A 27,206-nucleotide genomic window follows, 5' to 3' on the forward strand; every position below is an offset into this window, starting at 1 on the left:
CGTGTGAGCAATCCAGATCCCTATGGTGCTTTTAAAAAAGTAAAAAACATGTAAAAACTAAAAATTTCATTTAACAAGCATTTAGAAGGTCCTCCTGTAACTCAGGAAGCGAAAAAAGCAACATCTGACATCAGCCTAATAGAACAGACCCTATAAAACGTAATGCGAAATCTCAATCACCAGTATCAACATACAGCTTTTCATTAGAGCAACATTTGGCCCGAGAAAAGTTTACATATTTTGCAGGTCTGTTTAAAAGTGACTTTTTGAGAAGTCAAAACAACCCTTAAATTAATGACTTTGATTTGAAAGTTCATTGAACAAACAGAACCAAACAGTTGGTGTTGTCCTGAGCGATTATTTACAGGTGAAGAAAAAGAGCAGCTTTTCCTACATAAACAAAACAGCACAGCTTGAGGCTCCAGCAGAACACGGGGCCTGCTACAAGACTTTAAATCAGATTCAAAACTCACCTCTTTTTCAACTTACTCGACTAAGTGATGAAGCACAACTGCTACATATAGTCAGAGTACTCTGGAACAGCTCTATGGTTGATGAGTCAAAACCCTGTCACTGATCATTTGCAGGTTATTACTACCTTCATTCAAGGTTTTAAATAATTCTATGTCTGCTGTGAGAGAAAAGATACCATGTTATGCTGCATCAGCAAGGCAGACTATTAATATTCATTACCGATGGGTACCTGTTAAGACTTTAACAACAGGATTGCACAGAAACATTTAAGCCTTCAATCTATTCCCATGCTATTGGAACCAGCCATATTAAGCCACATGAAACAAGGCCTATGATAAAATCCAGCAAATAAACAGGAGACAGCTCAGTTAGACCAAAAGGCTGTCAGCCATTCCTCTTTCTTGCTTCAGACAGCAGCAGTAACACAAAATAAATGCACGCTGGTAAAACATGGTAGAATTCCTGATTGTTTTATTTGAAATATTTTCTAAGTAAGCAATACCAGAAAAGATGTGTTAACTCACCATCGCTTTCTTGGTAAAACTTCAACAAACCCACTATCATACAGACAACAAATCAATTTGAGCTCATCTGTACTGCAATTTGTAAGCAAACCTACCACAGTATATTCAGAGCAACACTACCAACAGATTTTATTCTTTTTTTTCAACTTGTGGCTCAAATGGGAAGTAAAGGTGGTTTCAGTTGTCAGAAAGACATTCATTTTTCTTTCTGTATTTACAGTGTATGACCTCATTGTGATGGATCAGTCTGTCATTCTGGTGGTTCTCATCCTGTCCTACTACTGCTATCTGGTAGTTCTGCAGTGAAAGCTTTTCTTGCTTGTAGCACTTGTTGTTCCACTATCTCTAAATTCATTACGTGAGGCTGTCCCAAATGGAAAACTTTCTGAAAGAGCACATTAAGAGCTCCAGGTTGTTTTTTTTTTTTTTTTTAAACACTTATTTCCTTGTTTAGTAGAGGAAACATTTGGCACTGACCAAAACAGAACAGAACATTGCTTTCTACCTCCAGCAGTACATTAAGTTTTGCATAAACTTCCTGACAGTCAAAGACACGCAGAAGTCTATAACACTACAGCCTAATAAAAGAAAAATCCATCTTCTGGATCACATCCCTCATTACTAACCTTTCGTAGGCACACAGGTATTGGGACAGTTAGAAAAACTTCCCCTGTTCAAGTCTAGTGCTTTCCTGCTCTACCAACTGTAGAGAACCTGCATTTAGCAGGGGCAGATGCTCAACCTCCAGAAGTCCCTTACAACACCTATGTACGATTCTATGATATCAGGGGATTTACACTTAACAGCAGAAATAATTACTGAAGGAATTTTAAAGACTCTACCCCCAAGCAAGCAGAACATATGAAATTATGTCAGCCAGATAAATGCTACTCTTGTAAGAGCTATTCAAGCCACAACAAAGCGTTCTCAAAATTAATACTAAGGTGACATGTAGGTATTTGCTTCCACTTTGCAAACAAAATACTGAAGGTGTTTCCAAATTGATTAAAATTAACATAAATGCAGAACCTGTTAATCCACAAACAGTGCAATATCAGTGCTGGAGCAGACACCACAACACACTGAACACTTTACTTGAAACACCTCCCCATTGTCATTCCACCATAATTACAGGGGAACCATTCTAAGTTGCACAGAATGATTTTGATATTTTCAAGCATGTAAACAAATTCAAGCTGCAGGTGAGAGAATGCAGCTATAAATTAAGAATGAATAATTATCAGAGGTTACACTCAGAAGTAGGAGATAGACATCAAGATTTGTATGAGTGATTGGCGCTCAAAAAAATAATCCTTTATAAGGTAACATTCTGAAAAAATTACCACCAGAAAAATAAGGCAACCACTAAAATGTTAGATGTCTTTAGAGTCTGTGATAATGAACTTCTGAAACATAGCCAAAAGAACATGTGTATCTAGAACAATATCTGGATAAAATAGGCTCATGTGTATCTCATAGGGACACTCTGTCTGCCCCACACTACAAAATATTCAGTCAGCTGCAGCTTTCTCAGCACCAAGATCCACCAAGATCCAGCAAGATAAAGGCACTCTTCCCCAAGCAACGTGGTTTTCATAAATCCCATTCTCTCTTCAGCATATTCCCAGAGATGGGGGCTGAGCTGAGAACTGGGTCAGGTCTAAAACGTGCTACAGCTCAGCATGTCTCACCTGCTGTTCTCCCAGACTAAAACTAATGCTGGAAACAGCAAAATCAAGTTTAAACACACTACTTCTGAGCTAATAAATCCTGCCTGGTCTTAAAGGTCCATAAATACTGAAGGCAGATGACTATTCTACCACAACTGCAGACAAAGAGCTCAATTCTGGAACTACTCGGTTTCACTCAACTGTTTAAGTTCTCTTGGTAAGGGATGGGAGTGACGGTGTGGGAAGGGAAGCAGAAGTGAGAAAACAGACAGCTGGCCCCCAGCAATTCCTTCACTGCTAGGCCAATGAGCTTTTCAGTTCTCTGTATATGCCGAGCTGTACACTCAAATTTACATAGACATGTGTAATTCGTTCATATCACAGAATGGCTTAGGTTGGAAAGGACCTTAAAGATCACTCACAAGCTGTAAGCAAGGATGCCAGCCACCAGACCAGGCTGCCCAGGATCCCACCCAAGCTGGCCTTGAATGCCTCTAGGGATGAGGCACGCACCGTCTGTCCAAAAAACTTGCTCCAACGCCTCACCACTCTTTTGGTAAAAATTTCCCCTCAAATCTAACAAAAAAGCTCCTCTCTTTTAGTTTAAAACAATTCCTGCTTGCCCCAGTGCTATCTGTCCATGTAAGGAGTTGGTCTCCTCGTGATTATAAGCTCCTTTTACAGCATTGGAAAGGCCACAATGAGGTCTCCCCAGAGTCTTCTCTTCTACAGGCTGAACAAAACCAGTTCACTCTACCTTTCTTCATAGAAGTGCCCAGCACTTTGATTATCTGCATGGCCCTCTTCTGGACCTGTTGCAACAGCTCCACATCCTTCCTGTAAAGGGAGCCCCTGGCCTGGACACAGTACTCCAAGTGGGGCCTCATGAGGGCAAAGCAGAGCAAGACAGACACCTCCTCACCTTGCTTATGGCCATCCTTCTTTTGATGCAGCCCAGGATACAGCTGGCTTTCCTGGCTGCAAGAATGCATTGCTGGCTTAATGATTATAATCTGATAATAATAACAGTGCTGTTCAAAACTGGTGGTAAGAAGACAGTGTTTCAGTATCTCAAGCTGTGACTGCTACAACTGCAGGTACCTTCTGTGGTAAACGGAAGGGACAAAGCTTTAAACTGGGAGTATGGGAAGAAGTTTCATACACATTTTAGAGTCTATTCTTTTATTTAAACACAGAGCTAGGCACGAAAGTTCATCAAAGTATAGCTCACAAATAGCTGTAACGTGCAAACCATCTTTATACAAAAAAAAAGAATTACATGAAGTCAAATGTTTTCACTGTCGCTTCCACCAGATGGATATGCATTAATAATACCAAACTTTTAAAGGTACGTAAGATTAGTGGAGCAACAGAATGAAATACGTTCAAGTGAACTTTGGTTATTAGCACAAACTATACAACTTCATATTAGCCTCAATTGTTAATAAAATTTAGGTAAATTAACTCATATGGAAAGCTTAATAAAGCATCTGTTAAGTATTTGGGTCATAAAAGCTTACTGTTTCCTTACTGGCTAATATACTGCTTCTTTTCACAATTTGTCCTTGGATCCATCTGTCCATGCTGAGATAAGAAATGTCTCCTGGTTTACTTAGCCCAATACCTCAAAAAGTAGGCTTAAACTTGGATAAAAGGTATATGGGAAGGGGTAGCTGGATGAAAATTGAATGCAGGTTTAGTTTACATCGTGTGGATATTTTCCACATATGCTAAAGACTTCATTCAGTGAGTATTTGAGAAGTGAGATGCAGACCTAGTACCACCCAAGGATACATACATGCTATAGCTATGTTAAGCCAGATGTCCTAAATTCTCCCATTTCTTTGTAACTGGCTTGTAACAACGTGGCTCAACCCCTCACCTTACAGAATGATAAACTGTTAGCAAGAGGTTATAGTTCTTCACCAACAATTCTTTCACTGTTCTGAACCACAGGTAACCTACATGTAGCTTTAAATGCCTGTGAATTAGGGTACATCTTCAGTTACATTATCATGTATTGTTTCCAGCAAAAGTGATGCCTCACTGAACATTCTTCGAATAATTTAAAGAGCACTAATGACATTTTCTAAAGCACCTGGAAATTTTAATTAGCATGCTTAGCATATTTAGCTTCTACATCAGCTTTCTTTAAAGTCTTCTTTTTTCTCTCCCGCAAAGCTCTGGAGAATAACAGTTGAAGTTTCAGTGTTTGCACCATTACTTCAAGTAAATAGCTCTGGTACAGTAAAAAGGTTCAGACACGCATTAATCTCAATGGAAAAAGCAAAAAAAAACAATGTTTAACATTCCACCACAGGCAAAAGACTCTTCTTTTTCCTCTACTACTGAGAGAGCAGGAATTGAGTCACAGTGTATTCTATTTAAATATCTGCATGCTGTCCAGCCAATATTGTGCCTTTTGTCTGGTACGCTACTGCTAAGCACAGAAGAACTACTGCATGGACTACTTTCTACTTTCAATACATCAAAGTAATCTGTACTTCTTGTCCTGGAACATTACAGAAAACAGACACAACTGACAAGCAGACATCTAAAAAAAATGGTTTACCAGTTGGTAGTATCTTCTTGCAGTCTTAACAGAGAACTCCTCTTCCCCAGGTTACCGATGCAGCAGCTTGTCTTCAGAATCTGAACAAACAGGAGAATACCATTAAAACTAAACAATACACAGCACTTTAATTACATCAGTCAGTGCAGGAGGTAAATCAATGTTAATCCTGTAATGCCAAGGAACAAATGCTGTTCTTTAGGAATCCAAATAAAACAAAGCACTTGTAATTTTATGGAACTGACAGCGCAAGGAAATAAAAAGGCATCCTGACAAACTCTTCTGTGAGTCAGCAAGGCAATTAGCTGTGATCATAAGCATCAGAAATAGAGCATTACATCTCAGCATTACTGAGCCAACTTGTGTTTAGTTGCAGCAGAGAGAAGGAGATCTCAGTTTATATACACTACCATATACTGCACATAGAGAAAGATGGTTCATGAGTACAGTTTCCAACAGTTAAAGACAAAAATGGTCAATGACAGCATTTACCCTTCGGAACTTAATATAATTTTAAAGTAAGATATGTAAGTAAAGCTTTCGGCTTAGAAATTTAGTCTTGTATAGTAGAACAGAAAAGCATTTCCCTGCAGTAATTTTCCATTGAGATCTACTGCAAGCATCTTTTGGCTCATTTGGAATAGGTTTATAGAAACATCTTCCTTTTTATACTGCAGCAACTGGCTGCAGTAACTAGCTAAAGTGAACACCTTACCACTGTTGTATTACATAAGTTTATTCCACCTGGGATCCTGAAGGCTTCTTCCATTTCAGGGTTTTCAGCAACTGTAAATGTTTAAGTGTTTTCACTTCATCTGCCCCCAGAAAACCCGCTTTAGCTCCTACCGCAGGCACTGCTCCTGTTACCAGAATCCACCTTATCAATATTTCACATTGGGTCTTTTTTTTTTTTTTTAAAGGAACAATCCTCCTATTTCATACTTTGCAAAACCAACCTCATTCTGCAGTGCATCTGTTTTTAGAAATTAGTTTACAAATTGTTTTTAGAGATCTGGTTTAGAAATACAGAATTCCTGTCGTGTCAATGACTTCTGCAGATCCAGCTGAAGAGGCACAAAATACTCAATGTTCATTTGTACTACTTCAGCTACCAACAGCTCCTTGAGGTTACATAATCCCGATTAATGAGCATTTAGCACAAAAACACACTGCTTTGCAGTGAAATTCCCAATCAAATAAAACACAGTCCTACCAATTTTCTCCTGCTTGAGAATGAGTGAGGGAATGGGAAGATCCCTGCAACATGGAGGCTCTGGGATGATTTTAGTTTTACGAAAACTATCATCAAGAGTTCTTCCCCTTTTCCCACAGAAGAATCCTGTATCCCCAACAGCACCATCAACAGAAGACAAGGATTCCAAAGATCAAGAGACCATTATGCAAAATGTAACTGATAAGTCAAATGATCTTACTCCCATCCTGCAGCAAGTCTGCTGCAACAGTTCAAATGTTAAAAAAGAAGGAGTAATGTCAATCAATGATAGCTTTTGCCAATTTGTGTCAATGGCAAAATAAACAGGTGCCTCAGAACTTAATGTTTTTGTTCTCCCTGCAAGTGTTGCTGTACAAGGTACTCATTCATCCTCTTGAGGAAAGAAATCTCAAAATATATCCAGGACACCTTCCTCACTATGCCAAAGCACAGGATCTGTTTCAACAACTGTTCTAACTGCCCTATTCCAGGGAGGGAAATAGATAATCTGTAAGGTCTCTTCCAAGCAATTCCAATGATTCTCTCTAAATCATGGTTCCTCCTCCTCCCAAAGTGCTCTATAAAGTCACCATTCCTGACAATTCAGTTCCAAACCCCTGTTTGGAAGCCATAAGGTCTTATACTCACATGCTGCTTTGTGTATCACTGAGCAGAGCAGCACAGGTCTCTGCCTTACAACTGCAACTCAAAGCTCTCATGGCTGAAAGATCACCTACGTATAATTGCACATGTATAATTTCCTCCTGCACTCAAATACTAGGATCTTCCTATCTTATTAGAGCCTAGTAGAAAAAAAGTTCCTTATTCAGTAGCAGAGAATAGCTTTTCTCAAGTGTGACTGATTATTTTACTAAACCAAATATTTGTTACACTTCCACTGCATGAACTTACAATTCAGCATGTTTCCAGTTTCATCCATTTAAACTTCACTTTTACCTGAAGCAGCAGGTAAACGTGCTGAATTTTGTTTTAACAAAAGCTACATCCAAAGCTGCACAGAGACCCTCCTGTTCCCCAAGCCCATGCTTTCCCTGCACAGCCCAGCAGTGTTGCCCTCTTGCTCAGCATCTTCCACACTGTAGTCTCTCCCTGATGAGCCATACCTGCATGCTCACCCCTTCAGCAAGAAGGGAAAAAAGTGCCAGGAGCTGGAGCTCAAGAGCAAGCCTGGGTGGGAAATGGCAGAAAACCAACAGGTACTGCAGAGCAAACAGCTCATGGAAACATCTGCTTCCATAGGAACTATGTGATCTGCTGGGGCTGGACAAATTATGTGTGGTGTCATGTGAGGAAAGGCATTGCTGAGGGTGTGTGTGCCTCCAGCAGCTGTGCAACAACACACAGCACAACAGGGGCTGATGTGGGGGCATACACAGAGCTACAGATGTCTGGTCCCTACAAAAACATGGAAAAAAATCTCCAGTTTTCAATGTAACAATCCATCACTTGTGTTTCTGTTGATATAACCTGTTAAGAGCTTATAACTGTGATATAAATGACAACACAGGAGAATTAAGCAGTTACCATCCTAGCTTTTCAGTGTTGATTCAAAAATTAATTTTCTTTATTTCACCAAAGTCTACTGAACTAAATTAACACTGTTTCTTTGACAAGCTGATTAGCATAGCTAGCAAACAACAGAAGAATTTGCTCACTCCCAGAAGACATTCCTGCTTACTTTCACATGCTGTGATGGCACAGCTTTGTAATGATGAATCTAAAAGGACACAGAGCATAAGCCTAAATTAGGGAGGCCTCACCTATCCATTACAGTGATCATTCCTTACATCATTTGTTTTGTCACCTAAGGAGAAGGTGGAATTTAATTCTGCAGTACAGCACCTGACTCAATCTTGTTCCCATTCAAAATTCACGCTCAAGAAAAACAACCACTAAGATGCAAAGAGCCTTCCGTGAGTTGGACCATGTTTGTTTTTCTCTGGTGTACATGTTTCAACAGGCACACACTCAGCCACAGCTTCCTTAGCCTCCAAGATGTTGCTCTTAGCTGAGCTATAAGGGACAACACTCCTAAGATTAAGGCAGCATTCTCAGGGGAAAACAAGCAACAGCACGCAGAGGCTAACATCTTACTGAAAAAACTCAGAGTTCCCTATGCAAGATAGTTTGCTGAAATGCTATGGAAAAACAACTCTTACTGCCAGACAGAGCAGTTTCTAGGCAGAGATTTCATGTTATCCCTACAAGTTTTTCCAGTCTTTGCTACTATTAATGCAGGAGTCACAGATCAAGCACACTCTGTGTCAGAGCAGGCTCCAAGTGCTCACAAGCAGGTAGCAGGGATGGCTCAGGAACAGAGGGAAGGTGAAGTCCAAGTATTTCCTTCAATTCTGCATAAGCTGAGAGCTGCCAACGCAATCACATGTGCTCCAGTTCTCTGCCTTGCTCTGGTTGGATGCTCATGACACTACTGAGCTGACAACCTGCAATAGCTTGAGCTGCCATTTCTGTGATTAGCAGCTTATGCAGCACATTCAAGAACCCATAGAAAAGTAAATTTCACAGCTTAATGCAGCCAAGTAATTGTAACTAAAAAGCTTTGTCTACACTATGTTTAGGAATAACAGCAGCTGGCATTAACCTATATACCCAATGCTATTGTACATGTATTGCACATTAATCACATCCACAATCACTGTGCTGCACACATCTGAGTCTGAATTTGCTTAGGCCCAAATGTACAAAGCACAGGAGACAGCAATGGAGATTTGGGATGATGCATCCTCCCCAACATGGATCTCAACAGGTCTGAAAACCCATCAACAGCATGTCCAGAGAAGGACAACAAAGCTGGTGATAGGTCTGGGGCACAAGTCTTGTGAGGAACAGCTAGAGGAGCTGAGATTGTTTAGTATGGAGAATAAAAGGCTCAGGGGAGAGCTTACAGCTCTCTAGGACAGGCTGAAAGGAGGGTCTCATAAGGTGGGAGTCTGGTGAGCCTCCTCTCCCACTTAACAAGCAATAGGATGAGAGGTAGTGGCCTTAAGTTGCACTTGGGGAGGTTCAGGCTGAATTTTAGGAAAAATTTCTTCTCTAGAAGTGGTGAAGTGCTGAACCAGCATCAAGGAGCTGGTAGAGTCACTGTCCCTGGATGCGCTCAAGAAGTGTCGGGATGCTTTACTGCAGGACATGGTTTTGTGGGGACATACTGCTGGTAGGTGGGCAGTTGGGCTTAATGATATTGGAGGTCTTTTGCAATCCTGATGACTCTAAAAAAAGAAAAAGCAACGCACTGAGTCCTGTAAAAGCAGGAAAATCTTTACATGCTAGAATTCATACAGGCAGCTTTAACAGAAAACAAAACATGAGAACTCTATTGGTCACTTAAATAATACAAAGTTGTGCGTTTTTTGTTTGCTTGTTTTTTCTCCTTTCCAATTTACTTCACCAAAACAAAAGTTCACAGTTGGAAGAGGAAATTGTCCTGTAAATTTATGAATTGCCTGCCAGGGATCTATTACAACATCCCCAGTGGTTTGCTTCTACACAGCTGAAAAGTTCTCACTTCTCTGCTTCCAGGAGAGTAATGAAACTGGGTAAGATCAAAAGAAAAGATACTAAATGTCAGTAGTTAGAGCTTCAACCAGAAATCATACAGTCAGTAACAATGGTGCTAAGATGCAATACATTGTAGGTGAAGATTAATTTATCTTCACAAATTAATAAAGTTGCAAAAGCAGACAAAAGACACTCATACAACACCTTCCATTGCTCCCACAGCAAACATTTGGCATAGGTTTCAAGCATTATCAATCCAAGACAATGCTTTAATTGAGGTGTAATTTACTACTCTTACACAGAACCCTGATCAGCTTTTCCTGTTAATTACTCTAAAGTCATTGAAAAGATGTTAAATGTAAGCATTTTCTATGATTCTCGCTCCTCTTAGTGTTATTTTCCTGTTTTCAAATACCACACACGACATTTTGAGCTCAGCAGAGCTGCATGGTTTATCCACTTTCCCTTAAAATACAAGTTCCCAAAACAACTTGAAGTTGGAGGATCTTAACAGAATAACAACACATCTCTCCACTAAGGGGAACAGCTCAAGATCCAAGAGTTTGTTCACACTTCAGAAGATTCAAATCTGTAAGGAACGTTTGGATTTTGTGTTGAGGGACATGGTTTAGTGAGAACTATTGGTGACAGGCGGATGGTTGGACTGGGTGATCTTACAGGTCTTTTCCAACCTTCTTTTTGGTGTTTCTGTGATTCTGTGAAATCAGATCTTTACCTTTAAGCCCTCATTCACTCACTGTCTTGGAGTTCAGGAACCTGTGCCAAGATTTACAGTAAATGCAGCAGTAGAAACAGAACAGATCTCGAGCTCAACATACAATTGAAACTGTAAATATCAACTTCACCTAACCATACAATGAGCACGTTTCTCTATTTCACAAAGAAATGTGGAACTGTAAGAACAATTATACTGATAATCATTTGAACATTCTGACATAAAACTATTTATTTAACAAGAAAAAAAAAAAACCAAACATCACCAGTATTTCACTGTTCTCCTTTAACAGTTACTCCTCACAGAGCAACTCAACTCCTTAGTGTCCTACTCAGAAGAAGACAGGCAGAGTGGAGATGAAGCACTCCCCAACTCCCTTATAAAACAGGTTTCAATAGCAAGATGAACACAGCAAGGTTCAGTTATACAGACTGAAACATCACAAAGACACACAGAATCATTGGGGTTGGAAGGGACCTCTGGAGATCCCAATGCTAAAAGCAAGTTCTCTCCAGTAAGTTACGCAGGAAAGCATTCAGGCAGGTTTTAGATATCTCCAGAGCAGAAGACTCCACAGGCTCTCTGGGCAGCTTGTTCCAGTGCTCTGTCACCCTCAAAGTTCTTTCTTGTGTTCACACGGAACTTCTTGTGCTTCAATTTGAGGCTGCTGTCCCTCATCCTGTCACTGGCACCACTGAAAAGAGCCCTACCCCATTCTCTAAGTGTTGGTAAGATCCCCTCACAGATGACCCACAGTAACTGTGCCCTATGCCATGTTATGTTTTCTGTATGCCACCACAGAAATAATCTTTTCTATTGCTGTTGGAAGGAGACTCTTGATACAAGGCAAAAGAGCAGGACATATAGGATGAGAAAACCTTGAAGATTTCTTCATTCTGAAGCAAACCTGTCATGTCTTCATAATTCAGATCTCAATTATTATGTTTGCTCTTCGATTTTATCAGACCTGGCCAGGGGACCCAGTAAAATACTCTGCTGAAACCAGGAGTTAGTCCACGGGATGAACACAGGACTGACCTTAATTCTTCTACTCTCTAAAGACATAAACTAAAAGAAACTCTGTACATGACATGAACCAGCAGACCAGCACAACTGCTACTGACTCTACCTCAATGATTAAATACACAAGCAACCGATGAGAACTCTTCCTAACTAAAGCTTACAGCAAGACCACCGCAGTTGCCCATCCAGGCTCCAAAGAAGAGTTTCAGTTTTCCATTAAATAAAGATCTACTGTGAGTCAAGACTTAAAACCAGGACTTACCAGTGCCATAAAAATTCCTCCTCACCAGGCTGTGCTCAGCCTTTCCTGGATCCACCTCTCCAACCTCTATTTGCAAAGCACCCCAGCTGAGCGAGGCACCCGCCTGGCTCACACACCAACACTGATTTCAGGACTCCACAAACAGGTCAGAGTCAGGCTTCCCACATGCTACAATCAGCAGGCAACTATGCAAAAGGGCCTTCCTCTTTTCCACGAGGTGCAATTTAAAACTCTTACTACTGAAAGCAGGTAGCAGGGGATAGAGAAGGTACTCTGAAGCCCTATATGTGGATATCTGGTGAGTATCTCTTTTTTATTTTTTTTCCCTAATCATCTGGATTTAGACAACTTCTACAGAAGACAAGGCATTACCTTCAAGCTCTTAGCCATGTTTAGTAGACCTAGCTTTCTCTACCTGATGTTTAAGTAGTCCAAGCTCTCAGCCCAGGTGGTCTGAATGATGTTTTTAGGGTTCAATATTTAAGTTTTCTTGTTCTGCTTAAAAGATACCACAGTGCTTCTGTTTGCAACCTTGAGAAGGAAGTCTCACTCCCAGAAAGCTGTTGATAGACTGTCTCAGTTTTTACATCCGTTTCTCACTAGACATTAAAAGCAAGTGGACTCCTATGCTGCACAGGAAATCTGATGAACTTTAAGTCATTCTTACACTCTCACATCCTCCCAAAACTTCTGTCTGTATCTATGAAGTAAAAGGCCTTTGTTGAAAACACAGTTTGAGGAGCCATCATCAGAGGCTTTAACACACCTTTCCTACATTTGATGCACATGTTATAACTTAAGTCAATACAGGAGTTGTACAATTATTCTACGCTGCTTTGAAGTAAGAGTACTTTAGAATAATTCTTATACTCTCCTGCAGAAGAGAAACACCAAGATTCGAATGGTCACATATAGGTTCTACAGGCTGCAATAGGGGATTCATTTAATAGAATACCCTATATTTAAAACATAAATATAGAATATATTTATTCTATATAAATATAGAATATCTATAGATAGAAAAAATCATTCTATATAAATATAGAATATTATAGAAAAATATAGAATATAGAATATATATAGAATAGAAATAGAATTAGCAGGTATGTAGAAAAAAAATCTCTACTTCACAGACTGGGTCCTGGTTTTTTTGCTCCTGTAAGGCTACAAATACTTGTTCCAAGATTAACGTCTTTGAGGATACAGAGTTTCTCATGGGGAAATGCAGTCAAAAACCTAAGGTTAAATACACACATGAAAGAAAGGCGCTTCAAATAATAAAATTCACATTGAAGAGTCAAGCCCAGAACATACTTAGGTAGCTACAGATAGCAACTTTGCTTCTTAGAGTGCAAAGAGAGACATACAGCTCTTTTTCATCCACTTGCCATTACCTTTGTGAGTGGAGGCAAGCACGTGCAGCAAGACTATAATCAATACCAGCACTGCATCCGCTTACAAACTTTCAGAAAAGTTCCAGGTCCGTGGATTTGAAGAGCAACAGAATAGGAATAAACGGCACTAATAACGCATAACTAGACTTTAACCTGAAGGGCCTAACTTCTGCAGTTTCCAAATTTACATCAGGGACCTCATCTGCAAAGTGCTTTAAAGCCACGTGACAAGTTAGCTGCTCTATAGGTGAAATGTGCCTTCTTGAGAAACCCATAGAGCCATTACCCATGTTATCAAGCAGAGGAGAGGCAGTACTACATATGAGCCAGTGTTCATCCCAACAACAGGCAGAGCCTCCCAAGCTCCTCAGAAGCTCATTATCTAGGAGTGTTGCTTGTATTGTGCAACACAAACCCAGAAGCAAGCTTCAGCTTGGCAAGAGGTGCAAACAAAAACGTGCACATGCACTGTACATGCATACCTTCTAGGAAGAAACTGGATCTGTCATGTGGTGCTGTGTACTCATCTGCTCAAGGACTGTGATTCAGCGCCTGCAGAGCTGTACAAGGACTATGATTCAGTGCCTACAGGGTGTGTTGGATTTGGTACAGCTGCACTGATTAATTGTACACAACAGACATGTCTGACTGCTGACAGGGAAGGGCTATACATACAAAGTTAAGAGCACTCAGAAAAGTGCAATATAGCCAGGTCTCTCTGCCTTCAGAATTATTCAGTGTAACTACAGAAATCTTCTGTATCATCTGGTTTTTTTTTTGTTTTTTTTTTTAAACCTCAGAATAAATGAAGCTAGTTAACTTTCATGATAGGCAAGATTTAGTTCAATGCCTATCACGCCTAGCATGGGAGAGAACAAACATTACCTACTATGGAATTATCTGCATTGCCATTCATGAACTAATACAATTTATCAGGGACATCTCACGTTGCACAGACACTGCCAAAGAATGGCATGATTTATTATTGGTGATCCTCCAGCAGAACTTCCTATAGCAGGAACCTTCTGACACAGCAGACATTTGCCAGTAGTCTCCAACTATTAGAATATGACACAAACAAGACAGAGGAAGTGAAGAGATAAACATAACTATAAATCTCATTAATAAAGATATGCTTGTCATTGAGCCTAAGCTAGAAAGTTACTTTAGCATTATGGTACTGTCATGAACATCACAGAAAAACTAGAACAAGTAAGAATAACGTAAAAATCACTGGCCAATCAAGCACCTTTTAGCAGCTTTTTTCAGTCTTTCAATAAATATGGCTTTCACAGATTTAGAAACATTATGAATATTTTGATTTTTCTTAGTCTCTTATCATGCAAATACAGAAATGGATGCTGGCCTGCTGGGATGGTATCTCCCATATCAAAGAACCATAGAAAGACCTGGGTTTAAAAAAAACCTTAAAGATCATCTAGTTTCAACCCCCTGCTACGTGCAGGGTTGCCAACCACCAGACCAGGCTGCCCAGAGCCACATCCAGCCTGACCTTGAATGCCCCAAGGGATGGGGCATCCACAGCCTCCTTGGACAACCTGTTCCAGTGCCTCACTATTCTTTGAGTGGAAAAACTTCCTCCTAACATCTAACCTAAACCTCCCCGTTTCAGTTTAAAACCATTCTCCCTTGCCCTATCACTATCCACTCTCATGAACAGCCATTCCCCCTCCTGTTTATATGCTCCCTTCAAAATACCAGAAGGCCACAATGAGGTCTCCCCATAGCCTTCTCTTCTCCAAGCTAAACAAGCCCAGTTCCCTCAACCTTTCCACAAAGGAGAGGTGCTCCAGCCCTCTGATCACCTTAGTGGCCCTCCTCTGAAAGGGTTCCAAGAGCTCCATGCCCTTCTGTGCTGGTGGCCCCAGGCCAACTGTAACATAAATAACACAGTTATATACTTAGAAGTACAAATATCAGCAAAAGTAGTATTAAAATTTGACTGAGATCTACCAGGACTAAGAGAAGTTCTCACTTGGCTATACTTCTAGTCAATGTATAATTGCAGAGTAAAATAAAGAGTCTTCCACCGATAATTATTAACCTTGCTCCTATCTTTGAGGTCTCTTATTTAGGAGCTATTGAACTACAGAAACTAAGAGATCAGTAACTAGACAAACATGCATTTTGATAATTTGGTTAAAATTTTGGTTGCTTTCAAGTAATTAACACTGCTGCCCCTATTAGCCATAGTGAGGCTAAACATACAGCACCAAGCATCACAGGACTTAAGTACAGAACTCTGCTACAGCGGCAAGCCTTGGCAAAGGTGAAATTGGACACATCTGGAGGGGGATAAGCACAGAAATGCTGTTTGCTGACCCTTCGGAGAGCCACTGAGGATACACTGCATGAAGTACACACACTGAGATCTCTAAGACCTTTACATTATGAAGAACAAAGTGCTGGAACAGCATTATATCCAGGTCAACCACTACAACGCTGCTGGTGATTGCTGTTGGATTATTAAAGGAGTGCCTTAAAATATTAAAAAGTAGTTAAAAACTAACATTGAACTTTTATTAGGACAAATTTCTAGTATCAAGAATGAGTGCAAAGTACAGTTTAAATTTTACTAGATGTATCACCAATACTAAAAATATATATAAATGAAATTAATTGCTCCACAGGCAAGCCCTAGATTTGAAGGTAAGTTTGTGTAAATGTTGAGCAAGACTCAACCCATCAACAGGATCCACCACCTGTACACTTTTCTGTGTACCACAAGTCTGAAGAATCAACCACCCCTAGAGAATACAACCAACTTCTTGGTCTTGTGGTCACCAGGGCACAGTCAGGGCTCACGAACACCGCGCTTACAACTGAGAGCACAACTCTACAACGACAAGTTATTGAGCAGCTCATAGAAATGTGACAGTTCTCCCAAGATCATAAGCAGTCAAGAAACAAGGCAGGAGAATAAGGCGGATCCAGACATGTGGTCTCTCTCGCTAACCCTCGGATCCATGCTGTGATCCTAACAGATGGCAGAGGCCATCAGCTGCTGTGCTTCCTTTGCCAACTCCGAAATGGACAAATGAAGTGCATACTCCATTCCCACAAGTAGCTTCCAAAGCAGCACCTTTAAACACAGAGTTTTCCCTGGATGGCATTAAATCCCACTAATGCTGGAAAGCAGCACCACACAGGACAGCCATTGATAAGAACTAACTCATGCAACTTGTAAGAAACCCGTGTTTGTTTAGGCAGCTTCTCAAAGCCTCATTCACTGCTTCTGCACATCTACAGCACCAGGAAAGCAACCCGTAGTAGCAAGCTCAACTATCAGGAGACAGCTTCACTGCTGCCATAAATTCCACTATACATATTCAAATCTTTGATTATTGTAAGAAATGTTACAAATATTTTACAGACATTTCTGCAACTGAACACACTGAGGTAATAACAAAGAGCTGCATTAGCACTAACTTACCTCAAGGACCACAGTTCTGAAAAGGCACAGCAGGGTAGGGCTGAGCTAACGAGACTTAAAGAATATCACCAGCTCTTCTGCTAGCCAGCAAGAGCTGCTGCCCAAAGGAGTGGCTCAACCTTTTCCCAACCGCAGCTCTTTCCTACTTTGTCATAAGCCCATATGCTGTAAGGCCAAAGGCAAATTACTTACCTCATTTTCTTTTAGTCTTCTTTCTCTGGTAAGAGCAGCTGAATGGCAAAAAGGCCACCATTCAGCAGCCAACTTCTAGAAAAATTACGTCACATTTACACAGAAGGATGGAAATCTGAGAGAAACACAAAGCAAAAAAAAAGTGCACTGAAGTCCAGAGAGGGGCACAAAGAGGACAGACACACAGACCCCCCGATAGATATGCCTTCATGTGTAGAGACACTGTGATCTATTCTACCCTTCTGAATGTTTCTGCTGGAAAGGTTTTCAATCTGGAGTTACAGTACTTGACAGTATCCTGGGCTTCCACAAAGGTCACACAAGAGCTGGAAAACTTTCAATTAAAATTGAATTAATGTTTCACAATATCAATTTTAAAGAAATACGTCAGTTTAGTTCTGTATTTTGCTCAGTGAATAAAACACATAAAAGGCAAACCAAGTTTCGTATCTTATGCCATTTTATAAATTTCCAGTGGAGAAAGAGAAACAAATCGGTGTTAAGATATGGTTGTTTAGGGATGTTTCTTTTTTACTCTAAATTACTTTACGTTTCACTCAGCCACATCAGTAACTTTCACAATCTGACAGTCAGAAATGTGTCAGAGAACATAACAGAGTGGTGCTTTCATCAGAATTTACAATTGCAACTCATCACAACTGAAGAGCCCCCCCGAGTTTGTTTTTTTAATAATATTTAGAGATCTTACAGGTTAACAGCAGTTTTAAGAGATTTTTGTTGTGTCACTGCTGTACAGCCTGTCAAGAGAAATGCTATCTACCATCAAGCTGCACACTTACCCTTACCGTGCTTCTGACGTGCAATCACTGTTATCAGAAATGCTGCTATCGCTGAGGCATTCAGAAGTGTTGCAACAGTTCAAAGTCACTGTTGCAAACAACCCCAGCGTGCAGATTTGTAGTTTTCAGTCTCTTCTTTCACTTACACTCCTGAAGAATAAAAGCCTATTTCTGTCCTGCTTACTCCTTAAAACGTCTGAGTATTTAAGGAAAAATGAGCACTTCTGAAGTAATTGATCTTTAAGGCTTTGTTTCTGCTCTCAAAAATCCTAACCAAGTGCATTTTTCCCCATTTACAAAACAGATACTCTAAGATACTAAAATAGACACTTACTATAATTTTGAGAAACCAAAATCTGTCCACACATACAGCTTTGGTTTTTTTCCTCCATTTGTGGAAGCAGAATGCAAGCAGCTCCAGATGCAGCAATTCTGAGCATGAATGTACAAGTAACAGTCACCTACACCCAGTAATTTCCACTCTTGTCACTTGGAAATCAGTGAGCTCTAACTAAGCTGCCAAGAAACTCAAGCCACAAGGCTGGCTGTAGTTTGGAAAGACAAGCAAAAACAAATAGACAAGAAAACCCAACCCAAACAAACCTGTCCTTGAATTATTTGAAGAGAAGTGATTGGACCAAAACAACACAATTGTGGGAGAGATCTCAGTGTACCAAAGCTTCACACTTTACACCAAGGCTTTGTCCAAAATTTCATGACAAAAAAAAAAAAAAAAAAAATCAGTCAAATGACTCACGAAGTCAACTCAAAGCTTACCTGAGTTGCTACGCAAGAACAAAGAGGTATGTGCAATTACCAGCCTTGCTCTTACTAATCCTCAAACTTGGAACCATTTAAAACAAAGTCACACAGCCGGACTGTACTAAAAGTGAAACACCTACTTCTGTTATGTTGATAAAAGGAAGTTATGACCCGTTATCTGCTCCTTCAGCCTAGATTAATCTGCTTCTGTTTTAGAATACTGGTTAATTCACTCAGTTTTTGTATAACTACACTCACAGAGAATTGCAGAGAAGTATTCTTTACTGGTAGGGAGATCTTGGCAAACAGTTCCTTCCACTAGTTAAGAGATGAAAAAATAAAGGAATGCCACTCGTGATGTTTTTAACATTAAGATGACATATGAGCTATGAAAGCAATCCTCAATGTGCATGAACATCACTCGTTAGCAAAAGGCTTGATGAAATACCTCCTCAGGGGATCTTCTAAAGCAGATGTAAAGAACAGTACTGAAAAACAAGAAGATGGTACGCATGCTCAGAATTCAAAGGCAGGCATCAAGGCCATCAGTCCCACCTTACTTTTGAGTTCACAACTGAAAGTGGAATTGCAGGATTAGACTTAGCTAACTTTCACATAAATGATTTGCCTTCACAGCCCTGAAGAGAGCCCTTAGAAGGTATTTGCAAGACACTAAGTGTCTTTCTTAAAGCTGTTCTGTTATCAGAACTGAAACCACCTGTTTCCACTGTACAGAGAAAAAAAAAAAACAAACCAACAGTTGGCCAAAATGACCAACTTCTAAAAAAACAAAAACAAAAAAAAAAAACCTAAGAATTGTCAAAAAGCCAGAATGAGGTTGGAATACAGCCAAAGACAGCTGTAGACATAACCCTTTCAAGAGTCCTATTTATCAGAACTGGATTGTTAATTACTGTTGCTTCTACATAAGGCTGATATTCTCAGAAGCCTTCAGAAACACAGATACTTTCTAAAAGTATCTAAATATAATTTAAGTTGAAAATTAAACTAAAAAAACTTTTAAAAAAAGTTCTAAAAAACACGTAAGCTTAGAACAGGACAGTGACGTTGGCATGAGGTAATACTAACTACTTTATCACTTATCCTCATTATTTCCTAAGGGAGACAGGAAGGCACACATTTTATTGCTGTGTAGAACACAAAAAGGTTCGCTGTAAGAAATAGCAGGAAATTAAAGAAATAACTTGATAAGAATTCGGGGGGGAGGGCAGGGTGTTATACCAGAAACACAGATAAAACTTCAGTTAGAACAGGACTGTAACCAGTTCCAGTAAAGCAGCTGCAGTTACAGGTCAAACAGTACTCTGCCTCTTTACTGGAGCCAAGCTCTCTCGCTGGCCTCTTGAACAATGTGGTACAATGCACAAGTCCTGCCTGTCATCCATCCTTGCAGGATTTAATATCTGTGTGCACTTAGAGCTTTCCTTCATCTTACCATTTAAATAATCTCCGCTTTCTTGTTAGAAACTTTCATCACCCCCTTTTCATTTGAAAGGCTTTATCATTCATACAAATAGCCATGCTTCAGAGCAACCTCACTCACAAGAACACGCAGCCCCAAACTCACAGCACATGACATCCAGTCAACACATTACCACTACATATACTCAAAGAGACTTCTGTTTAAGCATGCATACTTCATTCAACACAGCTCCCCACAGCTCCCAGGAACAACTCAGAACTGTCCTATTCAACTTAACCTTTAAGCACTGCAACAACACCAAGACTGTAAATTCCCTGAAGTTCCTCAGATAGCACAGTTGCACCACCAGGAACACCAAACTCACACAGTGAGACTGCATCTTCTGAGTTTCCAGAGCACAGCTTTATTGTCAGCTACTAATGTTACTCATTTAATAGCCTTCCACTCTATCTCCCACAGAACTTAGCCCAGTCTTTCTAGTTAACATAACTTCCAGCTATATCGTGGAAAGAAAATACCGTCGGTTATCATGAGATGAATCCAATCAAAAAATGTTTAGTGAATACTGAGATACACAACAGGGGAAAAAAAAAAAGTTTGTCAGTACACAGAGAATGAATTTGCTGAAATATGTAGAACCACAAAACATTTTGCCCGGCACCATTCGTAGCACTCTTGTCAATTACTCCAATAGGAGCTGGCATGATGGCCTGCTCCACAGTTACAAATGCAGCCATGTCACACCTTTATACACACATACACAAAACAGCTAATGCTTTACAGCTTAGAAGAGTGTTGGCTACTAAGTTCATTATTAACAGCTTTTTTTTTTTTTTTTTTAAAGTACTGTTCTTATTACTGATACAACTTAAGGCAGAGTTGAACTAAGATGCAGCATAGAGTTTTGCTTTGGGTTTCTTTGTGAATATGAAGCCACTACAAAGACAACCTACTTAATCATCATTAAGTTGAGCAGTTTGCCAGAATTAACCAAGGAGGCTGGTACTCATCTCCAGTTTGCTTTGAGGTGACAGTAAAACATCTTAACAACCACAGCACAGAGGAAAGTCACACTTGGAACAGATTTCTGACTGGATTAGAAGCATAGCACCACTTTAAAACAGATCTGAATCTGAAAGAACATGCAGTTTAACCTCCCAGCAGGTTTCATTTACCAATGTAAAATGCAAGTCATTAAAACCTTTCATCTTCAGGATGCTCTTCTCCCACCAACTGCCAGCACCAGTTATGGCTATGGTTCCCAGTTACGCTACTTACACCAACAGCATGAAAAATGAGAATCAGAATTAGCACCTGCAGCAGAATTGAGTTCTGGCTTACATCCTACTGCCTTTTGATGTCCTTCAGATTGGGACAAAGCATTCAGAGATTTTAGTAGGAGAAAGGTTAAGTTTATTTTGGTTTAGCTGTATAGGCATGTTCAATTAAGTGTTCATTAAACTGCCCCCCCCTTCCCCTTATTGATACTGAAGTCAGTAAAAATCAGCTCACACAGCGTTTGAATAAAAACATGAATTACTTCAACAAAACCAACCAGAACCAAGCCTGCTAGAAGTAATGTCTCATTTTCAACCAGCAAAATAATTCCAGTTTCATGCAGATAACATCAACAATCGAGCTTCATAGTATTCACATAAGGGGAGGAAAAGCGGAGCGCTAACACTGGAAAGTAACCGCCCAATAAGCAGCGTGTTATCTTTAAACTAAGCAGAATTGTAAAATTCCAGACAAAACAAGTGTGTTTAGCATGAAAGAGCAGCCCTCTGAAAGCTGCTGGTAAGTGGCACCTGCATTCTTGCTGCCCCCAGCCCAGCTCACCCTCTTTACAGCTGTACAGCTCACCCCAGCTTTACATACAATGGAGAGAACTTCTTTCCCTCCGTTCAGCAGGTTAATTTGAGCTACTGCTGCTGAATGCAGCAGCAAAAAGACAAAGAAGCCTAAATTCCATCACGAAGTTTGGATGTATAGAGCAAGAGATGCTAGCTAGTGCACTAAGGAAAGCAATGAGAGGAAAAAAGATGTATTTATAAACAGCCCCATATCAGCAGCTTTGCAAAGCCACCTTACACACACAGGATAGTGGAAAAGTGAATAACTCTTCAGCACTAACAAGTAGACTCTACTTAGTTCTGATTAAGAACACCCCAACCCAACTGCTCTAAAGGCAAAGGGTTCCATACCCAGTACACTTTATGAAGGTAGGACAGGTTTCCCTGCTACATCTTTTTTGGTGTTCGAATGAAGCCTCACAACTGGTATCACAATGAACACTTACTTCAAACACACTGATTTTCAGCACTGCCAGGAGAACTCAGTAGTGAAGTGTTCTTATTTTTACAGAAGATATAAATACAGCATCACTTACAGATGATTTCTTCTCATCTGAAAGCTCTCTTTTTTTTAAAAAAAAAAAAAACAAAACCTAAAATATCTTTTGCTTTTAATCTTGCTAAAAACAGAGGACAAACCCGAGCCCTCAACTTTCTCTTTAAATTAAAGGATTTTTATATTGCAGCACAATACTGACAGTGAACTTGGACCACTCTCCACTACTCACATTGAAAGAATCCAGATGGGGGTTTCTGGCAATGGAACAACAGCCAAAACGATTCACACCAAATGTCCACCTAGCCCAACAGCAGGCATTTAACAACTGATGCTTGGTACTCTTTTGGAGGTAGTTAAAAGACTTTTTGGACCAGAAGCTCATACCTGCATCTTGAATAGCTACCAACATCTTCAGACTCTTCAACCAGCAATGACAGCAAGTGCCAAAGATTTTTTCCCCCACACTATAACTTACTTAGAAGTCTGATTTAATTTATTTTAAGCCTACTGCCTGAAAACTGGATGTCAACTTCACATTCCATGAAGAGCTATTCATTTCCCAGTAGCTTAGGCCATTTATTTATTTTCTATACCTTTATTACATTACCTCTCAAGTGCCTTGAAATCTAAGCCTAAGGTAAGTAGGTTAGTATCCTACCTCTTATGTTTCAAGATTTTCAAGTTTTCAAGATCAGTTTGGTCTATGAATAGCTTTTATTGAAAGCAGGCACATACACTAATTCACCAACCAAGAAACTAGGTCAGCCATTTTCTGAACAGCACGCAGTTTCTCTACAAACAAGCAGAAAAAGGTGATGATGGCACACTGGTATACTTTTAGTGAAGCCCCTCTTCTGCCACCTATTCCCTTCCCACCTCTACTTTTCTGAAGGCCTCTTTCTTCATCTGTTCCTTAAAGAACAAACTTGCCAAGCACCAAAACAGATGAAGAATAAGCTCACAGCCCTGTATCAGCCACTCAATCATATCACAATTTTGTTTAAACACCAAAATATTGAGCATTTCCACTTTCCTCAGCTGCACTGAATGCTAAGACAACTGTCTGCATGGCTCAGAGGAGCTCCCAGTCATGTCTTAAAAAGAAATAAAATCCTACTTTCAACAGACATCTTCATATAGCATTGTTAAAGGCAGTTTAGTGACTGATCAATGGTCAGCAAGATTTTGTTGGTACAGCTAGCAGAGTCATGTTTTATTGGCATCTGTATGCTATGCATGAAAATCCACTTCACACCTTGCCCAAGGAGTGGGAAGAGCTAATGCTCCAAAGCCAAAGGGTGTTGGGCTTTTTGATTATTTGGGGTTTTACTGATTATTTTTCTTTATTGTATAGCTGCACTTCAGAACGCCATCCACTGTGTTCAGACTTGCAAATGCAAGTGATTTAGGACTCCATAAAGGAGCAGAACTTGTGCTATTGCTGTCACTCTGTCCACAGCTTACCTGCTTGCTGACATGTCAGCTGTACTGGATCAGCCATCTCCAACTCTCATCTGACAGTAAGCAGGGTTCATGGAACCCAGTGGGGTGCGTGTGTGTATGGAGTGGAGGGCGGGAACAGGCTTTCAGACTCCTACAGATTCAAATGATTTGAATAAAGGGGGGATGCTTTTTATTTTACTTGCATTCCAGATGGCATTAATGGCTACGCCTTCTTTTTACAAAAACAACAACATCCACACAGCTACACTTCCCTTATTTCCCATGTTTTACATTTTTTAGCAACAGTGCTGAGCCCTCTGCAAAGGTCTGCAGTAAGCTCAGAACAGGAGAACAGCTACATCTCATGTTTCCTTCCTTCAGTAAAGTTGAGTCACATCCTTAGGTCTCCTTTTAGAAAGCTAACAAACCATGTCGAAAGAAAAAATATCTTTAATGGAAAAGCTTCACATTCAAGAGAGCACAGCACTGACACAGGCCACAGTTCAATCCCATGGCTCATTTTCCACAGTGACACAGACAGAAGGACTGCACACCTTTTTGTCTGTCAGAAGCAAAGTCTGCCAAAGAATTCCACAGATAAATGAAAGGCTTTAACATTTATCAGGAGTGAATTAGTACAAGCCAATTCCTTGTAATTACTTCGTTAAAAACAAACGTCACATATGGGAGAAAGTAGGAAGTTCAACTATTGCAACAGAATGCCCTTCTAAAGAGCGTTTCCAGTATAAAGTTGAGATATATTTGTTTCCTTTGGTCCCTCTAAAGCTTTCACCCAGTTTATTTTAGGCAGCAGAAGAAACACTGTCTTGTTTCCTCCACTGCACCAAGACAAACACACCTGGATTAACATGAGTAGAGTCCCATTGTTTGGTATCTGAACCAATTTCCCCAGTCAATTCAGAGCAGGGTAACTGGCACATGAACCAGAACAAGCAAAACTATTAAGTGAAAACAACTAAGTTTATGCCTTCGACAGCTACCTCCATTTATGTAATATACTGTTATTGTTCATTTCATCACACCAGAAAGGACAGTTCTCTTCAAATAATCCAAATTACCTACTTGTATGATCAGAACAATTCAGCCTTTGGGATTCACCTTCTAAAGAATCAACACATGGGCAATGAGACACACAAATTAATCACTTTCTTATAAATGTGATAGCTAGACAGAGCTGATCCCATTACCAGGCAAACAGACAACGCATTTCCATCCTTCCTACTCTGCTGAGCCACTTCAGTCTTGGGATGTACTCTGCTCTTCTGCACACAGATTTAGATCAAATTGATACATGTCAATCAACTGTAATTGGTGCATGGCTCATTAAGCATGAGACACTTCTGGGGCTGCAACTTTCAGAAGTGTTTTCCAAATTTATTTCTCTGAAGTTACTGAACAACAACGCAGTATATTTAAAACAATGACCACACTATTTCTATTTAGAGACTAAAGCAGTGCCACTTTGCAAGGTACATGGTCAATTATTTGGAACAGGTGCTGCAGTGAAGGAGGAAGCAGTAGCTCAGTTTCCTGTACTGAGGACACGGCTGCTGTGTTAGAGAGAAACTTCCTCAAAGTTCTCTCCCCATAATTAACCTACAGAACACGGGTATATAAAAAAGCCATTTAAACACTCAGCCCAACCACATTCTCAGAATGTAGCTCTGATGCAACTCAGAACTTTGTCATTATGAAGATCAGGAGATAACAAAAGATCTGCATCTTTCAACAAGTATTATCTACAGCCTGTGATAAACACTACTTACCCTACTTCACGAAAAAATAGGATACTGACTTTGTTTCTCCTGCCATTAGAAGTTTGAGTTCTTGACCTTGAAAAATTGGTTTCACTGAAAAAGTGAAAATTATCTTCTCCTTCCCCCTCCCCCCCCCGGAAACACTGCTTTGGAATGGATAAGAGCAGTGCCTGTTGCAATTCAGAGACAAATAAATAAAGGCTCAGTTCTGTATCATAAAACCTACTCAGACCCAAAAAGAGTACCTGTCAGAGAACTAGACTCCTGCAGGCACAGTCTGCCCCAATTACAAGTACTGAGAAACCCTGAGAACCACAGTGGAAAGGAAAAAAAACACCTCCAGTTCAGCACACAGTTATAACAGAATCAGTCTGACCTTCCGACTGGACCTGTCCCACATGAGGAACTGAAGAGCAGACCCCAGTATGAATGATGCTTCTATTTCCAAATGCGCGTGGTCAGAAGGTGGCAGAAATAAAATCAGAACAGAAAGGTTTAAGCCATTCAACTCAAACTATTTCCTTTTTCAGGCAGTTCTAGCCTCAGTTCTACTGAGATGATCACAAGCATTAACAATGCTCAATGAAGGAAGTGCCTGGAAAACAAGCAGGCTTATCACACTACCAAATTAGCTAGGCAAGCAGCAGCTACTGCAACCACTCTGTTGCTAAGAATATAAAGAAGAGAACAAAGCAGAGAAAAGTCTGGTGGGTCAAAAGGAAAGCACAAAGAATGTTCCCTATGACAGACATTTCCTGAGGTATAAGCAAGAAGAACATTCTAAATAAATGTCCAATAAAAGAGGATTAGAAAGGACAGAGCAATAAGAATGAAACTACCCGACCAGACACGAGACAAGAGCACGAAGCCTACCTTCCAGTTACTTCCATTTCACTGCCCACATGCAGCACAGACTTCAAGTTTCCATTATAAGCCCGTCCTGTAACAGCAGTCTCCACAACTTATGGAGCTCAGCACAGCTGACAGCAGTAATGAAGAGATGATGTTACACACATAACCGGCTGATGAAATAAAAAACACTTCTATTAGGTGCTCTCCTTCAGTGAAGGGCAGCAGATGAAGTGTAGGAAGCAGAGCTCTGAGATCTCCGAAGGAAATGGGGAAAAAAGGAATGCCTTAACTAAACCAGCTTTAAATCAAACAAAAACCAACACAAGAGGGTCCAAAGTATTTTGGAAGAAATAGGTCATTTATAAAAACTATCTTCAATAAGATGACTATTCAGTCATCTAACAAGGACTGTATTCATTATCTTCATTTTTTTCCTCTGAACTTCCAAAGATGAACTGAAACAGTAGCTCTCATTAACACTGAAAGCTGTCCTCAGAAAAAAAAATATACTTAAGAATCACCACAAAACAGAAATCATAAGAAAAATAACGTAATTAAAAGTACCTTGCATTGCTGCATGAAGTTTCTCCTAACTCACAAACACGCGACAAAAATGAAACGCTGTCATTTGCCGAGAGCAGCATTTTACCAGGACTAAAGCAAATATCTTCAGTTATTTTTTTGTTTGCTGTTTGCTTTTCTGAAGCTCTGATTTAAAGCC

At 40.1% G+C, this 27,206-nt stretch overlaps 1 protein-coding gene across 11 annotated transcripts in view; it reads right to left on the reverse strand.

The window, feature by feature from the left end:
* The window catches only part of CYRIB (CYFIP related Rac1 interactor B), a 95,725-nt gene that overhangs the window by 36,990 nt on the left and 31,529 nt on the right, over positions 1-27,206 (reverse strand). For 6 of the 11 annotated variants that reach the window (XM_052704849.1, XM_052704842.1, XM_052704843.1 and 3 more), the window contains exon 2: positions 5,241-5,320. The gene's annotated coding sequence lies outside the window, so the exon portion shown is untranslated. Of the gene's footprint in view, positions 1-5,240; positions 5,321-9,644; positions 9,705-26,506; positions 26,669-27,206 lie in introns of those variants that run through there. The other 5 variants (XM_052704853.1, XM_052704854.1, XM_052704847.1 and 2 more) reach the window with 3 other exon arrangements.

This window comes from Tympanuchus pallidicinctus, unplaced genomic scaffold, assembly GCF_026119805.1.
Source record: "Tympanuchus pallidicinctus isolate F22 unplaced genomic scaffold, pur_lepc_1.0 scaffold5, whole genome shotgun sequence".
Classification (NCBI taxonomy): Eukaryota; Metazoa; Chordata; class Aves; order Galliformes; family Phasianidae; genus Tympanuchus; species Tympanuchus pallidicinctus.